The sequence below is a fragment of the Panthera onca genome, chromosome C2, assembly GCF_046562875.1.
Source record: "Panthera onca isolate mPanOnc1 chromosome C2, mPanOnc1 haplotype 2, whole genome shotgun sequence".
Classification (NCBI taxonomy): Eukaryota; Metazoa; Chordata; class Mammalia; order Carnivora; family Felidae; genus Panthera; species Panthera onca.
In genome coordinates, this window is record NC_138347.1 from 60,864,159 (window position 1) to 60,889,868 (window position 25,710).

Here is a 25,710-nt window from a genome sequence, read left to right on the forward strand (position 1 = left end):
TCACCTTCAACTCATAACTAAACCTGACTCTGGGATTGAAGTGCTATTTTCTCCCTCTAGTCTCATCAGACATGAGTGTGTTATGTTACTGACAGAGGCCAAGCTATATGCTCCCATAATTCACTTCTTTGTAACAACCAGCTGCATCATGGTGCTTGCCTTTTCTTAAAGAACTAGGACTTATTCTTAAATTAATGCCTTAATTATTCTTCTCTCGGGACATCCTTTATCTGTGAAAAATATTCAGAAAGAATGGAATTTTAAAAATAAGCCATCTGTTGCCCAAATCCTGAGAAAAGCAGTGATGTCTGAAAACACTAGATTCAATTAATCAGGGGGCACAAAAGCCTTATTAAATGTATTAGCTTTCTTATGTTTAGAATTCAGGTAAGAAACAAGATCCAACCTTAACATGCCAACAGGTATCAAGTAAAAGAGGTCAGCAGAGTCTACACTCTTATGAGGTAGCTTGGATACATCAACTAGAAATATTCTTTATAAATTCTAAGAGGAGACCTTGTTCCAGATTATCTTACACATGACAGCAGCCTAGGAAAACCACCAGATAGCCTCCCTAATTCTAGACCAATTCAAACAAGGTACACTTATATTTCATTTAATATTTTCTCATAAGTAGACTATAGGATCTACTCAAGATCACCTTTATTTCACTGCCTGTTCATATTTCCATAGCTGTCCTCTATCCCCATTTCACTATTCATTCATTTATTCGTTATACAACAAATATCAAATACCTTAGGAGAATGAGTAGATACACATGATAAATGATTGATAAATATTGATAGACAAAATAATAGCTAGCTAGATTAAAAATTTTTTATGGTTTTTAATTTATTTTTGAGAGAGAGAGAGAGACAGAGACAGAGACAGAGAGCATGAGCAGGGAGCGGCAGAGAGAGATGGAAACACAGAATCTGAAGCAGGCTCCAGGCTCTGAGCTGTCAGCACAAAGCCAGATACAGGGCTCGAACTCTTGAACTGTGAGATCATGATCTGAGCCGAAGTTGGCCACTTAACTGACTGGGTCACCCAGGCGCCCCCAAAGGTAGCTAGATTAAATATATGTGAGTCATGACCTAAAGAAATGGTTAAGGAAGAAGATTCCAGATGAAGAAGTCCTTAAACTAAATATTGAAGGATGGATGGGATTTCAAAATATAGAAAGGAAAGAGAAATCATTTGAAGCAGAATAAACCGCATGAACAAAAAAATTGATCATAAACTGGGTAAAGCAAATCATTTAGTTTAGTTAGTAGCAAGAAGTAAAATTGATAATTTTGGGGTAAATTAGCACTAGATCACAGGGGAACTTGAGTGCCAACCAAAGAACATTTACTCTGTCAAGATTATAAATCTAAAGAAAGTTCAATAAACCACTCAACAGCATCATAATTTCATTGGAGAATTATAACCTGTCACAGCCTCTGAGGTTTTGGGCTCCACAGGGAGATGCTACATTAGTGGTAGAGAAAAGGTCTTCATCTCTAATGAGTCTTACTCCAGCTGAGATTATCATGCTTCATCTATTGAGGTTAATCACATCATATGACTTGACCAAGAATCTCACCAGCCCCTAATCACATCAGCATTGGTCCTTCATTCTCAATAACAAATTCTATAGAGTTGCTTAAAGGGTGATGGTGAGTCTGGTTCAGATAAGAGAATTGAGTATCTGCTTACATGTAAGATATCTGTAGAAAAATGTGACATAAGCTGTCATTTGGCTTTAGATAGAGCCAATATGTTCATAAATGATTGGTTACCTACCTATATTTAGTTCTGCTTCTCCCTGTGATACAAATAATCATTTCAGTGTATTTGGAACTCTGAGATATCTAAACTGCTAAATGTGTAGAATTCTTTGATTCTAGACATCATAGAAATATCCCTTTCACAACATTTCCCATCCCCTTCCCACTTTATTGCTCACTATTGTACTTACTGACTTCTCATATGCTTTGTATTCTATGTGTGTTTATGTTTATTCTCTGCCCTTCCCCTCCAAATATTAGCTCTTTCAAGATAAGGAGTTTCTGTGCCTATTTTATTTACATCAGAACCTAGAATAGATACTTGTTGGAAGACCACTTTTGAAAGTGAAAGCAAAGGGGCGCCTGGGTGGCTCAGTCGGTTGAGGTTCCGACTTCGGCTCAGGTCATGATCTCACGATTCATGGGTTTGAGCCCCGCGTTGGGTTCTGCGTCGCTCAGAGCCTGGAGCCTGCTTTAGATTCTGGGTCTTCCTCTCTCTCTCTGCCCTTCCCTTGCTCACACTCTGTTAATCTCTCTCTCAAAAAATAAACATTAAAAAAAACTAAAAAAAAAAAAAGTGAAAGCAAAATATAGAAGAGGGTAAGCAAATATTAACTGGAGTATGAGGGAAAAAAGTTTTCTACCCAAAGCCCCCTTCTAAAAATTCATATATTATATAATTTTAAAATATCATCAACTTATAACTTTATGAACTAATTTTCTATAGAAAGCAAGGAACTTTTTTTAATGTACCTACTGGCTTTCTTACTGTTACCAAAATAACAATCTCATTCTTGCCATTTTATCCATATGGCAGTCATGGCAAAGAAAGATGCTCTGGGGTATAGCAAATGAATTCAGAGCCTCTGACTCCAGGGGCTAGGTTGTAGGCACTGTTTTACACCAGTTTGCATTTTATAAGCAACAAGATTTTAGTGCTGAATTGTAGAGGATACTAGAATTTGAACCAAAATAATGCCATTAGCTTATGACCTTTCTACTAGTAGACAGCCTTCTCACAGAAATAATGAAACAAACAAACAAAAAAATAAAACAAATAGCAACATAGAAAAACAAAAGCTAATTTGCAGCAACGTGGATGGAATTGGAGGGTATTATGCTAAGTGAAATAAGTCAGTCAGAGAGAGATACCATATGTTTTCACTTATATGTGGATCTTGAGAAAATTAACAGAAGATCATGGGGGAGGGGAAGGGGAAAAAAAAGTTACAGAGAGGGAGGGAGGCAAACCATAAGAGACTCTTGGATACTGAGAACAAACTGAGGGTTGATGGAGGGTGGGTGAGAGGGGAAAGTGGGTGATGGGCATTGAGGAGGGCACTTGTTGGGATGAGCACTGGGTGTTGTATGGAAACCAATCTTACAATAAATTATATTTAAAAATATTGAAGGTGTTCAATAAGTAATTACTGAATTAGGTAATGAATTCATGCATGCTTCTGGTCCAGGTCCAAAAATTCTGGAATGGGAATCACAAAAAAATAATTCTATAAGCTCAGTTACCCTTATGTACAATTCAGGGTTGACAGAATAAAAGTCTCATGTTTTTCTTTCTATAACATAAAAAAAACCAAAGGCTAAACATAGTCATTTTTAAGTTTAATTTTAAAATCCAGATTGTTCTTTTTCATTGTAATTGTATTGTATCCTACTGGCAGAAAGGAATGAGATTTAGTATAGTATGTAAATGATAGTAGGTCAGCCACAGCTCAGTAAGCTCTGGGAACATTATGGTTTCTCTCTCCTCAGAACCTCCTTTCTCCTGAAAATATTTTCTGGAGTAAAATTCTCATTGTGTAAATCATATTTTTCAATATAAAAATCTAAACTATCAAAGTACTAAAAGAAACCATTGGTAACTCCCTTTATAATCTTGGCATGGGGAAAGACTTTCTACCTATGACTCAATATCTAGAAGCCATAATAGAAAAGATTGAATTAAAAACAAACTTCTGTCTGGCAAAAATATATGTACCATAATGAGGCATTTTTTAAAAAGATAAACTGGGAAAGATAATTTCAATATTCTCATGTAGATAAAATAATTCACAATATTCATATAGATGAGCAGATTATCTCTTTAATATATAAGTAGCAGGAAACCAATGAGAAAAAGGCTAAGAATCCAACAGAAAGAAGTAAAGGAGATGAACAGACACATTATAGAAAAATAAACACCCAAATTATCAAACACATTAAGGGATGCTCAGAATCATTCATAATAAAGAAAATGCAAATTAAAAATATAATAAGATATCATCTTTACCGATACAATTGGCAAAAATTCAAAGGCTAAAGAGACCCTATTTTGTTGAAGCTGTGGTTAAAGGGGTACTTTCATATATTACCAATGGGGCTGCTCATTAATACAACACCTCTGGAAATCAATTTGGCAAAGTTTCTCGAATTTTAAGATGCATGTATACCTCTGACCAACAATTTTACTTCTGAGAATTTATCCTGCAGAAACCAGCACATCTACAAAATGATTAATGCACAAAGCTTTTCACTGGAGCATTGTTTGAAATGACAAAAACTGTTTATAAGTAGGGACTGGTAGAATAAACTATGACACTGTTAAGTAATGGAATACCATGCCACTGAATAAAAGATTAAGGTAGCTCTCTCTGTTTTGATATGGAAAGATATCCAAGATACACTGAAGAATGTAAGATTGAGAGCTGCATTGAAAAATATAAGAATGACCAATTCAAGAATAATCTCAGATGAAAGGGAAAATGAAATTTTCATGGCAATTGTATAAATGTTCCTGAGCTCCCCCATCTTTTAGCCACTGGTACAACCAACATTTGCACAAATATGGTAAGCCAGTGTTTGACTTCCATGGGACTCCACCATCTTGAACCATAAGATAATTCAGGTTCTTCTCTCACAGGCCCAATAGCATTCTCATGATGTTATTAAATCTTATAAATTCCTTTCTAGGCCCAATGGAGTTATTAGTAAAATCTAATATGACATTAAAATGTTGTAATCATGAACTAGCTGGGATAAATTTCACTTAAAAGGCTGAGGTGATTCTCTATATGTTCTACTTTCCATGTGTTGAATGGAGATGTGGTTAGCCACCTGTTGCTATATGAGAAGAAAATGCATTTTGGTGGGAGTTTAAATGTATGAGATTATTAAAAATAATGACCTTAATATATTCATTTGCTAGATACTATTTATCAAGATTCTAGGGTACTCAGGTGGTAAATATTCAGTATGCATGAGTTTATTAACATGAGGCAGAATACAGCATTAGGCAGATGATGTATGCTGAATACTTGGAGGTTCCTAAAAGAGAAGCCTATGTAAACAGTACATTATTATTAATTATAAGTTTAATAACAACAGCCTAATTTTTGTACAATAAGTGACACATTTATTCACTGGTCAGAAATTATAGCATTAGTCCAACAAGCTGTCTCTCCAAAGGTTTCCTCATTCACAGTCAGAGTGCTATCTGGAACAACCTATAAAATTTGATTCTCCATTTCTTTTGTCCTATTACTTTTTTGGTAAATAGATAACTGATGAGTTATCCATTCAGTATAAGAATTTCTTCCTCTGGGTATTTATTTATTTTAGGCAATGATTTTAAAACATAGAGGAATGTAGGAAGGAAGTATTGATTGATTATTAATTAAACATCCAATATGTTCTGGGTATTTTGCTGGCATTAAAGATACAGAATCCCTGCCCTCAAATATTTTAGTCTTTTAGAGAGAAGGGAAAGTAAAATCCAATGAATTATGACATAGGGTGACATCTGCTAGACCCAAATTAAGCATAAATAGCTATGTGAGAACAAGCATGGGACCCTGACTTTTAATGAGGAGGCTCAATAACAAGTTTGGAGGAGATGATGCCCGAGATGAAACCTGTAGGATGGGAGGAGGCAAAGACTAGAGGATGGAAGGAAATACCAGGTTATGGTAACATCAAAAATACAAAATAAAATTAAAAAGTTTTTAAAATCACAGAGAAAGGCAGGGTATGGCCCATTCAGCAAATTGTAGGTGGTTCCAGACAGAGCACTTGGTGATGTTTGGGAGTAGGAGGAAATGGGGTTTCAGAGGTGGGTAGGGCCCACCCAGGTTGTGATGGAAGCACCACTTTAGTATATGTGCTGCCGAAGCGAGCACTGGAAGCACCACTTTAGATGAGGTGGTCAAGGAAGGCTGAGACTTGGATGAAGAGAAACTGCCAGCTATGCAAACTCAAGGAGAAGAACATTCCCAGCAGAGAAGTGCACTCAGTGCACAGATAAGTCTATTCCAAGGAGTGGTTAAAGAGCTAGGGGCACTGATTCCTGGGTGTCAGAGATGAGCAGAACAATTCCAAATACTATTCCCCTGACTATTATCTAATCTCTTTTGTTGTCTCTGGAACCATGGCTCTTTCCCATCAATGAATTCATTCAGTCCCTGTAATCAACTCTGATTAGTGTTGTTTAACATCAATCTTTTCTACTTTTTTTCAAAGAAAGATACCAATCAGTTCTACACACCCCTGCTTGTTAAAAGCAGCACCTCTCCTGCTGACTTACCGTTCTCTTAATCAAAAGGGCAGGAGGAAGCAGTTGGGATTCACTTTTCTTTTTTTTCTTTCAAAGTACACAAATGTCAACTTCCTCGAGGATGTTTGGCATAGCTGAGTTCAGTCATGTAATGTACAAAGTCAGCTGCATCAAAAGGCTGCAGGCTGCCCACTGCTAAAATGGAGGGAGAAAAGGAAACCAAGGGCTTCTCTGAAGTGTGAATGAGTGCATAGGCCACTGTCATATGTGTATTTACACTGAGGACATGCTGAGCTGACAAGGGAGTTTAGGAAACATAAACCTCTACCACTATACTTCTCTGCCTTCACCTTCAAAACTCTGGAGCAGCATTTTCTCCCTTTCCTGTTTTTATTGCTGCACCCAGCCAAGCAGTTTTGATATAGCTTCATAACACTCCCAAGCTATGACCATTTATATTTATTTAAAAATTATCTTCATTACTAGTCCTTCGACATTTAGCCGAAGGGTATAATTCTCCATGCCTCTATGGACTTGGAAGTGTTAGCACCTAGAACAGGCACCAGCACCAGGTTGTTGGTTGGCTGGTTCGTTCGTTCATTCATTCATTCATTCATTCATTCATTCTCTTACTCATTACTATCCATCATGTGACTTCAATATGACAAGCCCTTGTCAGTGATTATCTTGGAAGATGCTTCTAACAGTTAGAAGCAGAACAGCAGTTTTCCAAAGAGTTTATTATCTTAAACTATAACTTAACTTTGTTTCAGAAATAGGTAAAAATTCTGGAAATAATATTTATGAACATGTCTAAACCTGCACATCTGATCAAGCACAAAAATCATCGTATATGGTTATGGTCCCTAAACAAAGTCTCAGAAGTTATTTAATATTTGTAATGATATAGAGCTGGTAATGGTTCACAAGTAACATTTTCTGCAACCTCATCATTGTTCTAATGTGAGCAGTTAAGCTATGAGGCGGTACAAGGTCATAAAGGTGAGAATTTCAGCCAGAACTACAATTCAAGCTCCAAATTCCTAATCTAGGAACTTCTATTTTACATGATTACCATTTATTAGGTAAAGCAACAAACCCTGATCTAGAGAAAGACCTCCTTTACCCACTTAAAATGCCTCTGACTTCCTGGGAAGAACACAAGAGAAATGTACATGTAGGATCACTTTTATATGGAATAAACTGATCCATCACTCCTTCTTTTCGGGTGTTCTAAAAAAAGTCTCTTAGAGTAGTGTTTCCCAAATTTCCCTGATCATACCAACTGACTAGGTTTCTTGTATCAGATACAAATACCAAGACTGCTCCATGGAAGTTTCTGATTCTCTAAGTCTGGTGTGGGACCCAGAAATGTGCATATTTCACAAGTCACCCCTATGATTCTTAGGATCAAGGGCACACTTGGGAAACACTGTCCTAGAGAAAGATTTACATTGGCAGCTAAAAAATTCTTCATTCCTAATGAACCATTCCATTTTAACATTTTAAGCAGGTGCAGACTCTCCTAGCAAAACTAGAAACTCACTATTTTTAAAATAACTTTAGATATATTTGTGAGTTTTAGGGCTTTTATCAATAGCAACATAGTCAAATAAGGTTCTTAACTAGCTCACTCCCACAGAAGTATCAGCTTTAAATTCCCAAATATCAATGTCTAATTATTTTTTTAAGAAGCTTGTGTTCAGTAAACATCCTTAATTGTAAACAGGGTTTCTTTTTTTCATTTTTACTTGATCGGCTGCCAATCTGGTTGATCAAATTATTAATTTCTATCCTTTTGGAGGTGGTCTTCAGAAAAATCAGTCTGCTTTTGCTGCATCCCAGACATATTAATAATAGTAATAAGAAGAAAACATATGAAAGAAAAATAATTCAGAATCGAAATCTCTACGTTTGAGCCCAGTACCCCTCCTGCTCAGTAAAACATCTGTTTTCTACCTTTTTGACACTCAGAAATAGGCCTTTTCACATCATCTCACCTCTCTCTGATGAGTTAGTCTCTTGCCTTCCAAATTCTGGCTGAGACAAAACTCTTCTGCCTTTCCCCTTACCTCTTTTTTTAAATATATTTTTTTAACGTTTTTATTTATTTTTGATACAGAGAGAGACAGAGCATGAACAGGGGAGGGTCAGAGAGAGAGGGAGACACAGAATCTGAAACAGGCTACAGGCTCTGAGCTGTCAGCACAGAGACCGACGCGGGGCTCGAACTCACGGACTGTGAGATCATGACCTGAGCTGAAGTCGGACGCTTAACTGACAAGCCACCCAGGCGCCCCTCCCGCTACCTTTTAGAGAAAGGCACAGTCAGGAAACACTAAGAGGAGTTCCATTCCTTGTGTCTTTCAGTCAGACTTTTATTAAATGGATGCAAAGTCAACCAACCGAAAAACAAAAATACTCCTGTCACTTCTTTTGCAATAATTCCACAATCTTGAGGAAAATTGAATTTGGGGGAAAAGAATGGTCCATGCCCTCTTATAAGCATGAGAAGGAGGGGCAATGACTGTAAAGAATGTCTTTTAATTGTGGTTGTACTGTAGTTATATTAAGAATTGCACAATTAATTCCCACTATCAAATTAAACGGGTAAACGGGCCTAGATTAAAAACACAAGTTGGCTGTGCTTGTTTTCCTCAGTTATATACAAAATAATAATAAATTCAGCTTGCCATCACTACTATGTTGTTATTTTAGAGGAAAAATGTCTTTTTCTTCACAAGGCATATTGCATATTGATGGTCAAGACCAGGCACGGTGATGTATGTATTTGTAGGGGTGTGACTGCTGCTAAAATAAGCACCGAAGATAGTAGATGATTTCCCTTAGAAGCTTGAAGCACAATGATTTTTTCCAACTGGTAGAGGCTGTGTCTCTTGAGTGGGGTAGAGGCTAACAGACAGGAAGTGGTAGAGGTTGCAGCAGGAAATGCACCTGACAGAATCCAGGAGGATAAGACAGCATCAGAACAGCATTAGAGACAGTGCCTGGAGGTGGCAGAGAGGTATAACTGAAAGATTATAGATGGTAGGTGACCATGGCTGTGAGACCTCATCTCCACTGGCCACACAACATTGGCAGACAACATTTGCAAGGTCTCCTTAGTTTTGCCAGTGACCAGAGCTAGCCTCCTAGATTAGGCTAGAATGACAACTGACAGGATTCCTCTGGCCTCCTGTGGGACTCAAATGATAAAGCCACAGCAGCAGCAGCAGCAGCAGCAGCAGCAGCCAGAGCACAGCTTTGACCTGCAGTTCTCGCCCATCAAAGAGCTTGCCCTGTCTGCTCCCACTGACAGGCAGATAAATACAGAGATCTGTTGGCAAGTACATATTTATGTATATCTACAGCTCCTTCATACAGATCTACAGAGAATGCATAACAACTTCCAGTGGTGTAACACATTCACCCACTAATGGGGTGAGGCCCATTACTCACAAATGGGTGAAAGGAGGCATCAATATTCAGGTCTTAACCCCAGTTTGTGGGCAGAAACCTGTCATTCCATTGCAGGCCGATAGGTCTCCTATTCAGACAGTCCTTGTTTAATTTTCTAAACACTCTTCCTCTAAATGGTGCTACTCTACCCTGTGAAGACAGACAGGTTTGACGAGCAGAGCCATCAATTTCACATTCCCTATGCCAACTGCTGGGAAAAATTAGGCCTAGTATATATCTGGGACTATTGGCTGGGGACACCAGCGAGTTTGATACTTAGGAGGTATTTTCCACATTAAAGACGCCAGACTTCATGGAGGATTGTCCCTGTTCCAAGTACATGAAATCGGGGGTGCCTGGCTGGCTCAGTCGGTAAAGCACATGACTACTGATCTCGGGGTTGTGAATTCAAGCCCCATGTTGGGCGTAGAATTTACTTAAAATAAATGCATGAAACCAGGAGAGTCCAAAAATGTATACTGGTGGTCTACTGTGGGGCATACATTATGCTGAACCCATAACATAGAAAAGTAAGGCATGGTCTTAACCAAAAGGAGCTCTGAGTAGGCAAGAAAATACTCTAATATAGTATAAAATGGGGAGAGGGTGTGTCAAAGAATGAAACAAAGCAAAGTATACACGCAATTTTTGGTCAACAGAAAGTTAAATATAGTCATTATATATTGGCCAAATTGTTACTCTCCAAGAAATGTCAGAACCATCCAAAGAAAGGCCCAACTGGGAGCATGATTGATAATGATGGGTGAACTAGGCACACAGCAAAGGACAAGTTAATGAGCATTGTTTCTCACAACAAAGTATGAGGATACCGTTGGGATCTCTGAGACTGTCTCTGGATAAAGACAAAGCTTGGGATGGACTTGAGACTTATGCTAGCATATAGTCTTTTGGTTTTGATCTGGTTGAATTAAAGAAGGAAGGAGGAAAATGGTTCTATTGCTATTTAAGAGTTGGGCAGTGAGAGTTGGGAACTGTATAGTTAAGAAACTTCCTCCTGAAAAAAAAAAAAAAAACAAAAAACGGTGATGGATGGAACAAACAAAAAGAACCTTCTTCCTAAATCCCCCTAAGCAAATCAGAACTTTATGGTATTTGAGATTTCCTGCACAGTCATGCATTTCTGGATCTCACAAATGGGAACCGAGAGATGTCTGTGTGTCCCCAAGTTTATTACCTGAGCAGTTGAACTTTGAGATCACATTAGGTTGTTCAGGGATATAATAAAGCCCTCACTGGTTGGAGGCTTGAGTGACCCCCGGGGTCCATTCCTCAATCTGGTTCTACCTTATGAGTAGTAACCAACTTCACTAGAATCAACCCAAAAGGTAAGGAGGACCCCACAGTTAGAGAAGATATTCTTCAGTGAAAATTATGGTTAGCTGGGACTAGGGTTAGGGCTGGTAGGGAAGAGACAAGGAGAGTGCTGTTAATATGTTTTAGAAATAGGGGCACCTGGGTGGCTTGGTCGGTTAAGCGTCTGACTTCGGCTCAGGTCATGATCTCACGGTCCGTGAGGGCTGTGAGTTCGAGCCCCACGTCGGGCTCTGTGCTGACCGCTCAGAGCCTGGAGCCTGTTTCAGATTCTGTGTCCCCCTCTCTCTCTGACCCTCCCCTGTTCATGCTCTGTCTCTCTCTGTCTCAAAAATAAATAAACGTTAAAAAAAAATTTAATAAAAAGAAAAGAAATAACCGCCCCCCTTTTTAAATCTCCACAATCATGACTATATTTGAGTTTTGATTGCTCTACATCTGAATGACTGCAATTTTCTCCCAGCTGGCATCTCTGACTAGAATCATCTCCCTCATACCACTCTGCACACTATAGCCAGGTCAACTCCTAAAACACTGCTTTCATTATTTTTGCTTGCTCAATTATTCAGCAAACTTTATTGAGTTTTAATTGTATGACTGTATGTTCTCATCACCCACAAAGAATAAATTCTGGATTCCATCTGCCTTTCCAAATTCATATCTTAATTTTCACCAACATGGATCTCATCTCTAATTTCCTTACTTCCTCTACACGCCATCATTCCCACTGCCATCCCTTCTTTCTGTTTGAGATTTTTCTTCATTGTCACTACTTCCCTGTTTCTGACAGCACACCATAGCAGTCCATCTTTCCTTCTCCCTGAAAGACCCTTTTTCCTTCATTCTTCAATGCTCAGCTTTTACATACACATATACATATACAAAAATATGTACAGTTAAAGCTCTCCCTCTACTATGAAGCCTTCCATGTATTAGTAGAGGTTATTCTGATATGAATTCTTATAGTATTGACTGCCTTTCATTATTACTCATTTTGGTGCATAATAATAGACTAGTAATTTCCACATAATTAGCTTTAGGATCTAATTACTAATCTCTGCAACAAGACTATACAAACTATAAGCTCCTTGTAGGCAGGTATCATATCATTGACAATCAGTAACACTGTTAACTATTGTGACAGATACTAATTAAGATTAGCATCATACTTGTTTCTAAATTTAAATTGTAACTCTTCTGGTGGTGCCTGGGTGGCTCAGTCAGTTAGGCGTCTGACTTTGGCTCAGGTCACAATCTCAGGGTTCAAGAGTTCGAGCTCTGAGTCGGGCTCTGTGCTGACAGCTCAGAGCCTAGAGCCTGCTTCAGATTCTGTGTCTCCCTCTCTCTGCCCCTGCTCTGTCGCACATGCTCTGTCTGTCTCTCTCTCTCAAAAATAAACATTAAAAAAAATTAAATTGTAACTCTTCCGGTTTAAGAGTCTGACAAATAGTGATAATAAAGAGAACACAATAAATATATCAACATATAATGGTTAATGGTCTTTACTGGATGCAACAATGTTGCATTTTGCTTTTAGTTCCTCCCCCTTTTACATGTGATATTTACTACTAGACATATTCTACACTAATGCTAACATTGCCCAATTAAATTTTACATTAAGATTTGGATGTTGTTAGCACCAACCCAGAGGTAAAGCAGCTATAGGGCAACTGAGACCTAGTTCAGGATATAAGATCTCTGAAAATTCATCAAGGGGCTAAGATAAGGACCATTGTGGGAGGCATAGCAAATAGTACAACACAAAGTCTGCCAAGGTTGTTGAATGCTATTTCTTACAGATATGGCTTGATATCAGCTTCCATTTACTTATTATTGATATAAGCATATTTTCCTCAAAATATTTTCCTCAAAACACACCAAAATATAATATATATAGAAAGATACAAGGGTTTGTATCTTTGATACAAAGATCAAAATCAAGGTTGGAAACAAGGACATCAGATTAAAATGTGAATGGATAATGAATCACTTGTAAGATTAAATTCAAATTTCAAATGGGAAGAAGGCATAGGTAGAGGCATAAAGAACATAGTTGTAAAGATGATGTCCATGGCACGATGAAGGAAAAAATGAAGCAGATAGAAGGGTAGGCCTCTTATATTTATTGGAAATTTTTGTTGAGAGTTTCAAATCAGGCAAGAAGACAGAATTAACTGGGAGAGTTTGGACTGGAAGACTGAGAATAATAGTGAGGGACAGTGAATACTATGACCTAGGTAAATAATGAGGTCAGCATTTAGAACATCAGATAGCCAGGACTAAGACCTAAGTGAAGAGGTTGGAAGTAGAAGAACATTCATTCACTCATTCATTCATTCATTCACCCATCCTACATTTATTGAGCTGACATAAAAATTTATTGAACTATACTGCTGAACTGATCAATAGACCTGGATTTGGCCATGCTTAACAGAATCTACAGTTTAGTAAGAACTTAAGTGATAAGAAGAGAGGAACTAGAGTGAGTAGGTAATAGGAGTGAGCCCCGCAACTGAGTAATTCTGCATCAAGTACTGGAAACCAGCTTTTAAGGCTAAACTAGAATCCAACCCACCACATCCATGTATGAATTCCTTATATGTTCTCTGCTTAAGATGACATTGAGCTTAATGAGACATTGAGATTCATGTGAAGGTGAAGTTTAAGCCCACAGATGGGATAAGCAAGCCATCTTAGGTGGATAGGGTATGTGTGCGTGCGTGTTTGTGTATGTGGGCATACATACGCTTGTGTAGGTTTTTTCCTAACAAGTATTAACCATGACTTTACAGGGAAGGAATAAGTGATGACGAGGAGGATGATATTGGTGATTATAACAGCAGCCAATGTTTACTGGGTGCTTCCTGTGTACCAGGTATTGGGTGAAATATTTTACATTCATTAGATCATTTACTCACCACAATAATTTTATGATTATGGTATCATCATCTCTATTTTACAGATTAAGAAACTGAGTATTAAACAGCTTTTCCAAATTCACACAGCTACTAAGTGGTAGGACCCAGGCACTCTGCCCTCTTAAGCACTCTGCTATGCTGCCTAAATCCAGAGGAACAATAGAAGAATTGTATTATCTCACGTCAGAACTTGTCTATGTCTATATAATAACTTTTTACATTCCCACAAATATAAATGTTCTGAGGATACTCTTACTTGAGCAATAGCCCTTCTCAGAAGTGTAACAATGGCATATTATGTTGTTCAAGCATATAATGAAAGTATCATGGTAACAGATGAGAGAGATTGGGCTCTTACAGATTTTAATTTTTAGGATACTACTTAAGCAATAAAGAAATACTGTGATGAAGTGGTAGAACAATAGGCAGGTCAATATGGAAAGTGAAAATATCAGTTTCAGTCAGCCCCTGTGTGGGGGTCCAGCTCTCGACATTTTCATTCTCCACTTCTCCACAGGGTGACATAAGAGTTAATAAGATGACTATTGAACACCTTTACCTTATGAGGAATCATAAGTTCTATTATTACTGTGATTTTTCTTAACCATGATAATTCTGCTAGAATTTCTTATTCAGACAGCATGTGGACAGATGAATCCTAAACCAGGAATGAGAGTGACCAAATAAAACATCAGGACCATAATGGCTGAAGGAGTTGGGACTCTGGTGTCCAATTTTGTAGTGTCTACTCTTGACAAAGTTGATTGTTAATGTAGGGGTATAAACATGAAATTTTCATTAAAACAACAACAACAACAACAACAACAACAACAACAACAAAACACACCATATTTAGCTTTGATTCTTTCTTTTTTTATCTCCTGGAATCAATTCCAAAGCATCATAGACATTCAAGTCAATTATTACTGCTTGCAATTTTCAGCTTGACTATATCTCAAGACATAACGTCCCCTTTAGACATCAAGGGAATCACTTTCATGGAGCACTATATAAGCTGCATCTTACTGGGTACTAAGACTATCCAGTACTATTATTTTCAGAAGTGATCTGGGTCAAACAAAGAGGGGAAAGAATGGGGCAAGGACTTCTAGGCTGTAAACCCTGTTGTACAGGTAAGTCCAAATATCCCTATTTTGGAGCCTCAACATGCCAGAAGACCCCGACCTCACATTTGATAGAGAATATCTTGAAGCAGAAAAACAGGAACACCCAACCTCTGAACCCGCCAAGGGTTTCTGCCCCCTTTTAGCATTTGACCTTCAATGAATAATATAGCTGCTTTTGGCCCTTAGCTTGAAGTAGCTGCAAAGGTGACTGACACCTGTCATATTTTAGGACAGCTTATCACCTCATCCCCTGGAGTGATTGAGTATTTATAGACACAAAGATAGAAATATAAAGCACATATGTATAGGCAGGAGTCCCCTGGAGGTGGCGATTAGGACCAGGCAGTAATTTTAGCTTGAAGTTCCTATGACTTAAATAGCCACTTGAGCTCTGCTCTTGCAGTTTACGATGTCAATAGAACCCCTAAATGAAATTACAGCCTTCTGATACGCAGCAGGATATCCTTTCTTTGCCATGCAATGTACACGGCCAGGAGAAATTGCTCTGTATATGGAGTTTCACTAAAGCAGAATTTATCATAAGGCTGCTCTGCTAAAATATCATTATGCTGTTATTCACTGGATAACACATCTAATGACTCGGGGTGCACTTGATAGCCATGTTTCAGTGAACACAGACGCACGTCCTGATGTGAACTGGGCACTCCAGTGCTGCAAAGCGCTATCGATTTCAATTCTACCATAATTTACACCTGGCTTGTTTTGCCAATAGCTTGAACCCATGCTAACAGTGGAACATAAACATACAAGTATTAGAGACATCAGAAAGGAACTGTATAGCAAAAATGCATGCCGCCAACATTCTAAGATCCTGCTTTTATAATAATCTCCCTTGATGCTAATTAAGTATTCCACACAACTTTCTCTGTTATGCATGGGCATTTCCTCTGTTCTGTTAGCACTGTTCCATGGCTGCTGGTAAGAGTAATAATAACCTCTTACATTTGTACAAATTGTGGGTACTTCCGGGGCAGGATCCGGGTGCCAGTCATCTTGGTTCCCCCACCATTTGGCATGATGACTGGCCTATGATAGTTGCTCATAATAGTCATCCTTTCTGAGGCTCCTCTTCCTCTCTCTGTTCCATCAATGTGGTAAACTCCTAAGGATCAGCTCCCTTTTGCTTTCTGTCAATAAATTTTCTTTGAGAAGAGTCCACTCTATAATTATAACTACTACCATGATGCTGACAATTCAGATGATTGTCCAACTTATGTCTATCTCTGACCTATCTTCAGTTTTCCTGACTAAATCCAACAGCCTACCAGAAATCTGGATTCTCCCGATGTCTCAAAACAAACACATTCAAAAGCAAATGTATCAGCTTTCCAGCCTACAAAACCTGCTCCTCCTCCTCATAGATTTTCTTGCTTAGTTGTATGAGGCAGAAACCTGGGAGCAATCCAAAATGCCTTCTTCTCTCAATGCCCAGCCCAAAGGTTATTAAATTGTGCTCGTTCTGCCTCTTATCTCTTGAACGTGTCTCCTCTCTATTCCCACAGTTATTGTCCTAGTTCAGGGCTTCACTGTTTCTTGTCTGAATAATTTCAGTTGCCTCCTAATTTTCCTGCCTCCATTCTCCCATTCCTCCAATCCATCCTCCAGCCTGCTGCCAGGGCGATCTTCCATAACACAATTTGATCATTAACCTTCTCTACTTAAAACTTTCGATAGCTCCCCAAATGCCACAGGATGAAGTTAAAACTTCTCTGCATGGTGATCAAGGCCCAACATGATTGTTCCCTGCCTACATCTACAGCATCATTTTTCCCCACTCCTCTGCTAAACATTGGTGACACCGATCCCCAACTCTGCCTCATTATTTCCTATTTAAGTGCCTTTGCCCCTCAGCCTTTCCTCCCTCTGACCATCTGGGAAAATCCTTCAAAGCCCAGCATGGATTTATTAGCTCTTCTGTGAAGATTTCTCTGCCCCCTGCCCCAAGGTACGTTCAACTGAACACACTCTTTTGTGCCTACAAAGTTCCTTGAACATCCTTCAATTATGATACTTAGCATATGGCATCATCCCAACTTGTCTGCCTATCTGTCCCTCCCGTGGAGCAACGTGAGGTCATGTCTTATTCATCTGTGTATTCTCACTGACAAAGTCAAAACCTTCACCACATCATATAAAGGCCTACATGCCCAGGTCCCCACTGCTTCCCTTCCTTTAGCTCCCACCATTCTTCTGCCTGCCTACTCTGATCCTGCCACAAAGACTACCCTGTTACCATTCAAACTTGCCAGATGCATTCTTGTCCAGGGCCCTTGCACTTGGTTCCATGGCCAAAAATGCTCGTGCTTAGATATCTATAAAATTTTCTTCTTCACCTTTCTCAAATGTTGCCCCCTCAATGTGGCATCTCTTCTCTCTTCAGTTGAAAATTACAACTTATCCCTGATACACTCTTACTCTCTTTCCTTCTTCACTTTTCTCCTCTTCAACATGATACACTTGACATATGTACTTGCTTATTATCTTTGTCTCTTGACTAAAATGTAAGCTTTATGAGAACACAGACTTCTGTTTGTTGTGTTTACTGTAGTATCCCCAGCCCTTGCAAAAGTACTGGGTGTACATAATGTGCTCCTCCATAAATATTTGTTAATAAATGCATCCATCTTTAGTTTCTAGAATAATACCTGACATAGAGTAGGGGTTCAAAATGCTTCTTGAATTAATAAATAAATGAGTGAGTGAATGAATTAATGTTAAATCCATGCTTAATGAATGCATTGAAAGAACAGTCTTTGTAATCTGATCCTCATAACCACACTGGTAAGTAAGCTGAGTGGGTACTATTATCCTCGTCAGACAAATGAATTAACTGAAAGGTAAGGAGCCTAAATTAAGACTGCATGGGTAGTTTAAGGTTTGCTACACTTTTCATTTCAATATTAAAAGGTACAGACAATTCTTTGCACTCTGTTCATGATGTGGTTCTAACATTTATTACACTATTTTGGTTCCTCTTGACTAGGAAGGCAATTAACGGGAGGTGCAAGGTGCTAATACTTTTTATTACGATTTGTGTCTTTCCTTATTAGGTGCCTTTCATAAAGCAGATCCTTTTCTTTCATTTTCAAAAGTGGATTAGGCACTCACACAATTTTGCCCCTCGGAGTGGTTCGTACATGACTACCCAAGAGGACATCATGCTACAAATCCTGCCAGAATGAACTGGAAGGTGAGCGTGGCATTTGTATCTTGAGGATGAACAGGTTGTTGATGCCAAGTTTGTGCTAATGGAGTTGTCCTTAATGTGTTAACACCCAAAGGAGAACAAATTCAACAACAAAACATTTTATTTTTTGGCATGTCTGTGGAGAGTTAACATTTCATTGTTCAAGGGTTAATTATCTATTATGTGAATCACTTCTCCTTCTCCCTCTGGCTGCTTACCTCTAGGAATTCAGTTTACTAAAGGATAAGTAGAGAAAATAAAAAGAGATGAAAAGGAAACTAGTACATTTCATTATATATATTAGAAGTTCTAGAAAAGAATTCTGTGTAGGAGAGAGAATTAGATGTAGTCTGCACATTGCCAAGTTGACTGACCATTGACAACAGATTTAATTAAAGCACATTTTACACAATATTTTGATTTCTTTTAGTTGTTGTTTATCAGGGTTGGTTTGTAGCATATGAAGTAACTCCCTGAATGTAATTCATGTCAGCAGGGTGCCATTCAAGGTGCTGGAATTTCTCCTCTCCTCTGATGTTCCCAGAGCACTAAAGGCTCCTTAGTGTGCTGTGGTTTAATGACTGAAGCAGCACCAAGAGACCCCACCAATTTCTCTACTCATCCATAAGAAACAATTGCACTTTTTAAAGCTGTATCATACCTAAAAAGGGGGCATTTAATTAGTGCTTGTTAGGATAGTGCACATGATTTGGCTGCCTGTCCTCTTGCCCCTCTCTTTATTATGCTGTCCGTCTGCCCCACCCCTTCCCTGTCTAGTTCACAGGGCATTCATAGGCAGTCTTCATGCCTTTCCACATCTGACATCAGCCTGAGCTCCTAAGATGTTGGGTTTGAGGAAAGGAAGAACCACGGATTGACTGTAAGTGAGTACTAACACATTGGAGAGGCCTTTGGTCAATATGATATATTCTAGGTGAATCTGGTACTTTCAGACTGCATGAGCATAACAAGTTGGGTATTTGGCCACCCTCAAGAGTCCTGGAAAATGAATGGAACCACTGCAAGCTCAAAACCCCATATCCCATCAGAAATCACCTGTGCATTGTAGAAATCTGAGAAGGTACCTTGGCAAAGCGCTGCAGATGCTGTCACATAGTTGGAAGATCTAATATGGGAATTTAAGGGGTTCAGATATAGAAGAGTTCATTGATTTGTTTTCTGGACATATTTCTTTTGTTATAAGTAAAACATATACATTGTCAATGAATTGACATATAGATATTCATTCATCACCTATTCCTCCATCCTCCACTTAGAATGAGGCAATTAGACATTGACTGGGAGGGCACTACATACAAAAAACTTCAAGTCAAAGCAGTATCTGATAAGGGCCAACCGATTTTCTAAATGCCATCAGTGTCAGAAGGGGAAGTTAACTTTTAGTTTGGGTTATCATAAAAAGCTTCAGATAAAAAAGTGTAACTTGACAAGGATATGACATGGCTGGGTGTCTTGAAAAGGTGTCTGGAAAATTATAGTTGCTGATGCTGATATGTAAATACAGCATCAAAGTATTTAATGTACAACTAACTGAGAACCTAGAATAACTTGGGACATTTGTATATAGATTCATTCTTACAAAATAAAGCAAATTCATTAAATATATTCTCAATTTTAAGATAATTAATAGCAATTTAATTTCCTTCCACTTAATTTTAACTACTTTATACATATAGCCATTATTATTTCGAAACCGTACGTAATAGAATCTAGGCTTATAATCCAACATTTATATTTGTCAGAGGATAATTACTAATCTTATTGGCTAACCAAATCTCACCTTTTGCAGACACTCTTCATAAATATTTGTACAAAATTTCTGTGTTGTCAGTATGATAAAGTGTCAACTACAGCTCACTTAAGGTCAATTTATAAAACGTCGGACTGAATTTAAAGGCAAGGAAGCCTAGCTAGTAGTTGGTCATATTATCAATAGTTGAGTATACATATGTCATTACGCAAGTATATGCATTTACAAGCTAACATACATACACAATCACACGAAACAATGAATCAACCCCTTCTTTTTAACTTTTGAAAATATGCATCTTTTTAAAGGACTCACATCAATATAAAAAGCACTTTTATGTAAATAAAAAATTTACTTTTTTAAATTTAGTTTCTTATTGGTGTGATCATAATTCTGTTATTTAGCAATGTCACTTTTGTCTAACTATGACTGCCTAATTAAATGAATGTAACATACGGGTAGTGAATGCTAACATGATGCATGCAAGAAAATCTACATTTTACAACATGCATCCTCTGAAATGACATTTCAGTTTTTCAAGATGAGCACTGAGAAACTGCATTACTGGTAGTACACTATTAAGTTTTATAACATAGGCATTGAAAAAAATCAGGTAATAATACAACCATTTAAACCAAAAGAAATACATCATTATCTTAACTTGTGTATCAGAGATATACTGATCATATTCTGACTTATATACTCAAACTTAGCCGTGGAATTCTTCCACAGCCACGTGGACCTCCAGATCTTGCCAATAATAAGGAAAATCTCTCTGGCAGGTTATATATTTAAAATGTCATCTCTTGGGATACACTCTTAGAAATTCATGTTTATCTATTCTCTGCCTAAAGATGCTCAGAAAATTATATATATAGACGTAGGAGATTTCAACATTAAAATGTTTTCAAAGAGTTAGAGAGTCAGCCTGCCTTAGGTGTAGTCCTAATAGACATCCTTACCGGAGGCTTACGGATAGTTCTCCTGGGAGTCTGCAGCCTGAGTGTTAACTGAGGGAAGTGCAGCCTCCCGGTTAGGTCTTGGTGGTAGTGGGATAAAAGCTAGTTACTTTTTTTATACCATATTTAAAAAATTTTAACACCATTTTTCTATTCAACTTCTTTCTTTAGAAAACAAGAGACTAATGGAAAATCCCCAAGAAAACATTATAACATACAAACAGCACGGCCATAACTAGCATGCCTAACTGAACGGGCAAACTTTACCATTACGTACCATTAAACTTTTGTCACACTGGCGTTAATAAAACTGGGAGACTGCTTCCTGTCACAATGACAGGTGAGGGATTTGATGTGCCTCACAAATTGTAGGTATTGTGATAGGAGCCTGACTCTTTGTTCTAGAGGTCGTGACAGATCCTTGATGAGGCTGTTGCAGGGGTCCGTCTCTGTAGAGAACTTGGGATATATGAGCATGTGTGAGTTTCCTGGTTAAGAATGTGAATCGCCCAGAGTAGCAAACAAAATTCCGAAGCTAAGTACCAATGTAATACGTTGGATGACTGCACCGGCTTGGACAAGAGTGCATACAACAGGCACACACAGTACACATCTGGTTCAATGTAAAATCAATGATTGCTAAAGCATTTTCAACTTTTAGGAGGAATCTACTGGCAATGTGTTAATAGCAAGGACAACTAAAACAATAAAATAGCATCTCTTTCCAAATATTTAAGAACATCGAGTAAGTGCCCCTTAGGCTGGGTTGTGGCTCTTGAAAGTTTTAGCCTATGAGAACCATATTGGGGACATCAAAGACTCCTCCCTCCTTCCAAAGAGCAATTCACTTCAGATGCTACCACACAGTCAAATGTTTTTTATGGCCACCAAGGGTTTTTTTTTTGTTGTTTGTTTGGTTTTTCCACTTTTAATATTTTGGAATGTGCCAGATTCTTGAAAGTGGAAAAGAAGATAAGAAAACACGGTAAGATCAAATACCTTTGAAAAAGCAGCTAAGTAGGCACCTGATGGCAAAGGGCATACACACATTCTAGCCGAAATTCCACTTCCATGGAGAGTGTGAGTTATCAGTAAGGACATGGAAGGCACATATTGGCTCTGGAAGTTCGTCTGTGGACTCCTCTCCTAGTCTTGTATCAGACAGGATGCAACCACCCTCATTCCATTCCTTCGACAACTTCCCAGAGCACACTCAACCAGTCTCTTATATTGAGGACAATACTATATTTGGGTTTAATACTGTGAGGACAGTCGTCTAGTTTTCCTATGTCAGGATGATAAATTTCCCTGGAACCAAATAAGGATTCTCACTGCATTCTTCTATTTGATACCATGAATGCAGAAGAAGAAAGAAGAGGGTGTGACAAATAATATTTTCCAAGTGTCGGGTGAGGGGAGTTTCCCTAACATTTAAAAGCAACTGGTTCTTAGCAAAGTGATCATTAGAAGAACAGTATTAACAATATTCCTTTGCTATGCATCTATGTTTCTTCCCTGCTCAGCTGGGTACGTAAGTATTCTGAGCAGAATGTAAATGCTCAGAATAGAGTTGCGTGAAGTTGGTAGAGAGAAACTCCAAACGCACGATGAATCCCACTTTCATTTCCCCCTCTTACCAGCCCGAAAGCTACCTCCCTGCCCTCACACACTCACCTACCTTCCTCCTCCCACAAGCATGTCTGCTAGGCATGTCAAGGCTGACATCCATCGGTGGCAGCGTGAAACCTATGCCTGCACGATCCTCCTGAGAACAGACTCAAGGCTCTGCCATTGTCCATAGAATGCTCTCAGCTGTGCACACTAAACTCTTCATCATTCCGTTGGATTGTTTGGTAGCGTTTGAAAAAAACTGTATTTTTTTTAAACACCCTTTATTTCCTGACTGCCTCAGAGACACCAAGAATAGAATCCTTGACACATCAAATTCTGGAACCTCACCACTCACCAGGACTGTGGTTCCTGATCCAAGGAGTGTCGACTGAGAATCAGCACAGTCTCTTGAGAGTGTCCAGGCCTGGCTGCTAAGCTCCCTGCTCTGATTAGTTTGTCGAGTTCACAGTGTTCCAGAGTGCTGAAGCACAGAAATTAGGGAGGGGAGGTGGAAGGAAAATCACTGGAGCCTCTTACGATCTAACTTCCACTAACTGAGAGGAAATGTCTTATAAATAAACAACAGCAAGAGAAACAAAAAAAAACCCCATCCCGTCCTGCCAGAGGAATGTACATTATTGTCTCCCGACGGAAAACTTTACACCACACCAGAATGCAGCCATGTCTCCTGAAACTACCTCCCTCAAAACAGAAAGAAAAAGAGAATCAAGAAGAAAAAAGGAACCAAAAAAAAAAAAAAAAAAAAAAAAGAGAGTTTTCATCCCCTTGAATTCTGTTGGGAAGTTCATGTGAGTTCCCAGTAGACAAACTAAACGAAGCAGTTTTAACAGTGTCACTGTTCCAGGATTTCTTGCGGAGGCTGCTTATTAGCAAAATTTCATTTCTGCCCAGATCATTGCTGTGCCATCCGGACATTTTCAGAAGGGAAGTTCAGGGAAGCGGGGGAGGGTACAACTGTGGAGGAGAGGAAGAAGAGAGGACAAAGGAACACTCCTGATGAACCGGAATGCCCTGGCCACGGCCATGAGAAAGCCAGCCCCCACCCACCACCCGACCACTGCTTGTTGAGGACTGGGTGATGCAGTGTGTGTAATCTACTTACTCTTTCTGCTCGGGAGGCTGAGGTTCCTACATTTCCAGCTCATGCTGGACTGTACCGTAAGCAACAAGTGAAATGAGTTCAGTGATCTCATTCTAGTCCTTCGACTCCTGTCCACATCGCTAAGCGACTGCACAGCTTGGCACAGGCCAGGATGAGTCAGCAGTCTCTGGTCATGAGAGGCCAGGCCTGGAATAGCAGGGGGGTTTAGGTCAGGAGCAAAACGAAGCAGAAAGGCAGTCTAGATGGCAGGGCTCAGCCCTGCAATACACGGAGATACTGCAGGTCAAAATGAAAGAGCCTCATCAGCTCTGGGGCGAAGACTGTAGGATTGTAGAGAAAGGAGCAGCAAGGGAAAAACTTAGAACAGCTGCCTACCAAAATAACAAGAACAAATCAGAGTACCCCAGGCAGAAAAAAGGGGCACTGGCAGAGCCCTGGAGGAGAAAAGATGTTCGTTAAGATCTCTGGAATTCCTTGTTTTCCAGTGTGCTCCTGAACTTGATTTCAGAAAGCAGTGGTTATCTATATACTATCCTGGTATTTTGGTATTGCTTTCCCAATTTGGTAAGCAGCAACACAAACAAATAAAAGCAAAGCACTGCAGTTAAATAGCAAGAAGCCTCCTACTCCCTAAAAGAATGTAATTACAAATAAAAGACTGATATCTGAAAGATGTACAATTTGAGTCAGTAGTGTCTTTGTATATAACCTGCAAAATACTGGTCATAAAATAGCTAAAGAGTACAGAAGTACTCCTTAAGTCAAACTTGGGTGGGGGTAAAGAAGAGCTGAGAGAAAAGAAAGGGACAAGTTCAGTGATGAAACACAATGGACATATGATATTGTGTCCTTATTTCTACTCCATGGGGTCAGCATAGATGTACATCAGAAAAAGAGGCCTCCCACTAACAGGACTTTCCAGCATCTCTCCCTGTACAGTATTCCTCCAATATAGCAAGAGGAGAGGGAGAACAAAATCTCAGAGGGAGGAACAAGTTTCAACATAAAAAATAAATCACTAACAGGGGTGTGTGGGTGGCTCAGTCGGTTAAGCGTCTGGTTTTGGCTCAGGTCATGATCTCACAATCCGTGGGTTCGAGCCCCGCGTTGGGCTCTGGGCTGGCAGCTCAGAGCCTGGAGCCTGCTTTGGATTCTGTCTCCCTCTCCTTCTGCCCACCCGCCCCCCCACCCCCGGCTTGCACTCTGTCTTTCTCAGAAATAAATAAATATTGAAAAAATTTTTAAAAAGACCACTAACAGACGTTTTGTTTGGGAGGAGGCAATCACCCTATGAGCCAATGGATAAGGAAAAATCTTAGTATCTGAAACAACCTTAGAGGAACTGTATCTGGATACGGAGACTGGGGTGGAGACTGAGAATTATCAGCAAATAATAGTGATGACCTCATAATAAGGAGGAAAGCAATCTCAAGTCAGATGGTGTGCAGCAAGAACAACATGGAAAGAGAATAGATCTACAGAGTTGGGAAATACTAGTAGAATAATAAGGACCCACTATATGTTCCTAATTGTTATCCTTCAGAGTTGCATACATATGTAAGATGTGTAAGAAAATGGAGAGTAAATTGCATTTAGTTCTCATGCCCCAGTGGATCAAATTATTTCAACACATCTTTATTAAATGCTCAACCTTGGGCAGATGACCTTTCTAGCCTCAATTTTCTTTTCTTTGAAATGGAATGTTATCACCCTTATTGAATTATTTATAAGGCTTGAGGAACTGTTTGTCAATCCTTATCATAGCAGTGTCCATCACATGGTAAACACTCAATAAAGTGCTATTGTTTTTATTTGATTGTCATATCATCTTCGTAAATGCCCACTGAAAGAGTCATTTCCAGTGTTGTTTTACTGAATCCAGTG

General features: G+C 38.9%; 1 protein-coding gene across 48 annotated transcripts in view; it reads right to left on the reverse strand.

The window, feature by feature from the left end:
* The window catches only part of ZBTB20 (zinc finger and BTB domain containing 20), a 785,665-nt gene that overhangs the window by 280,240 nt on the left and 479,715 nt on the right, over positions 1–25,710 (reverse strand). The window contains exons 1-2 of one of the 48 annotated variants that reach the window (XM_078453032.2): positions 23,827–24,236; positions 23,059–23,184 (exon numbers count right to left, since the gene is read on the reverse strand). The exons of 45 other annotated variants lie outside the window; for them this stretch is intronic. The gene's annotated coding sequence lies outside the window, so the exon portion shown is untranslated. Of the gene's footprint in view, positions 1–22,770; positions 23,017–23,058; positions 23,185–23,826; positions 24,237–25,710 lie in introns of those variants that run through there. 2 more of the 48 variants (XM_078453035.2, XM_078453034.2) reach the window with 2 other exon arrangements.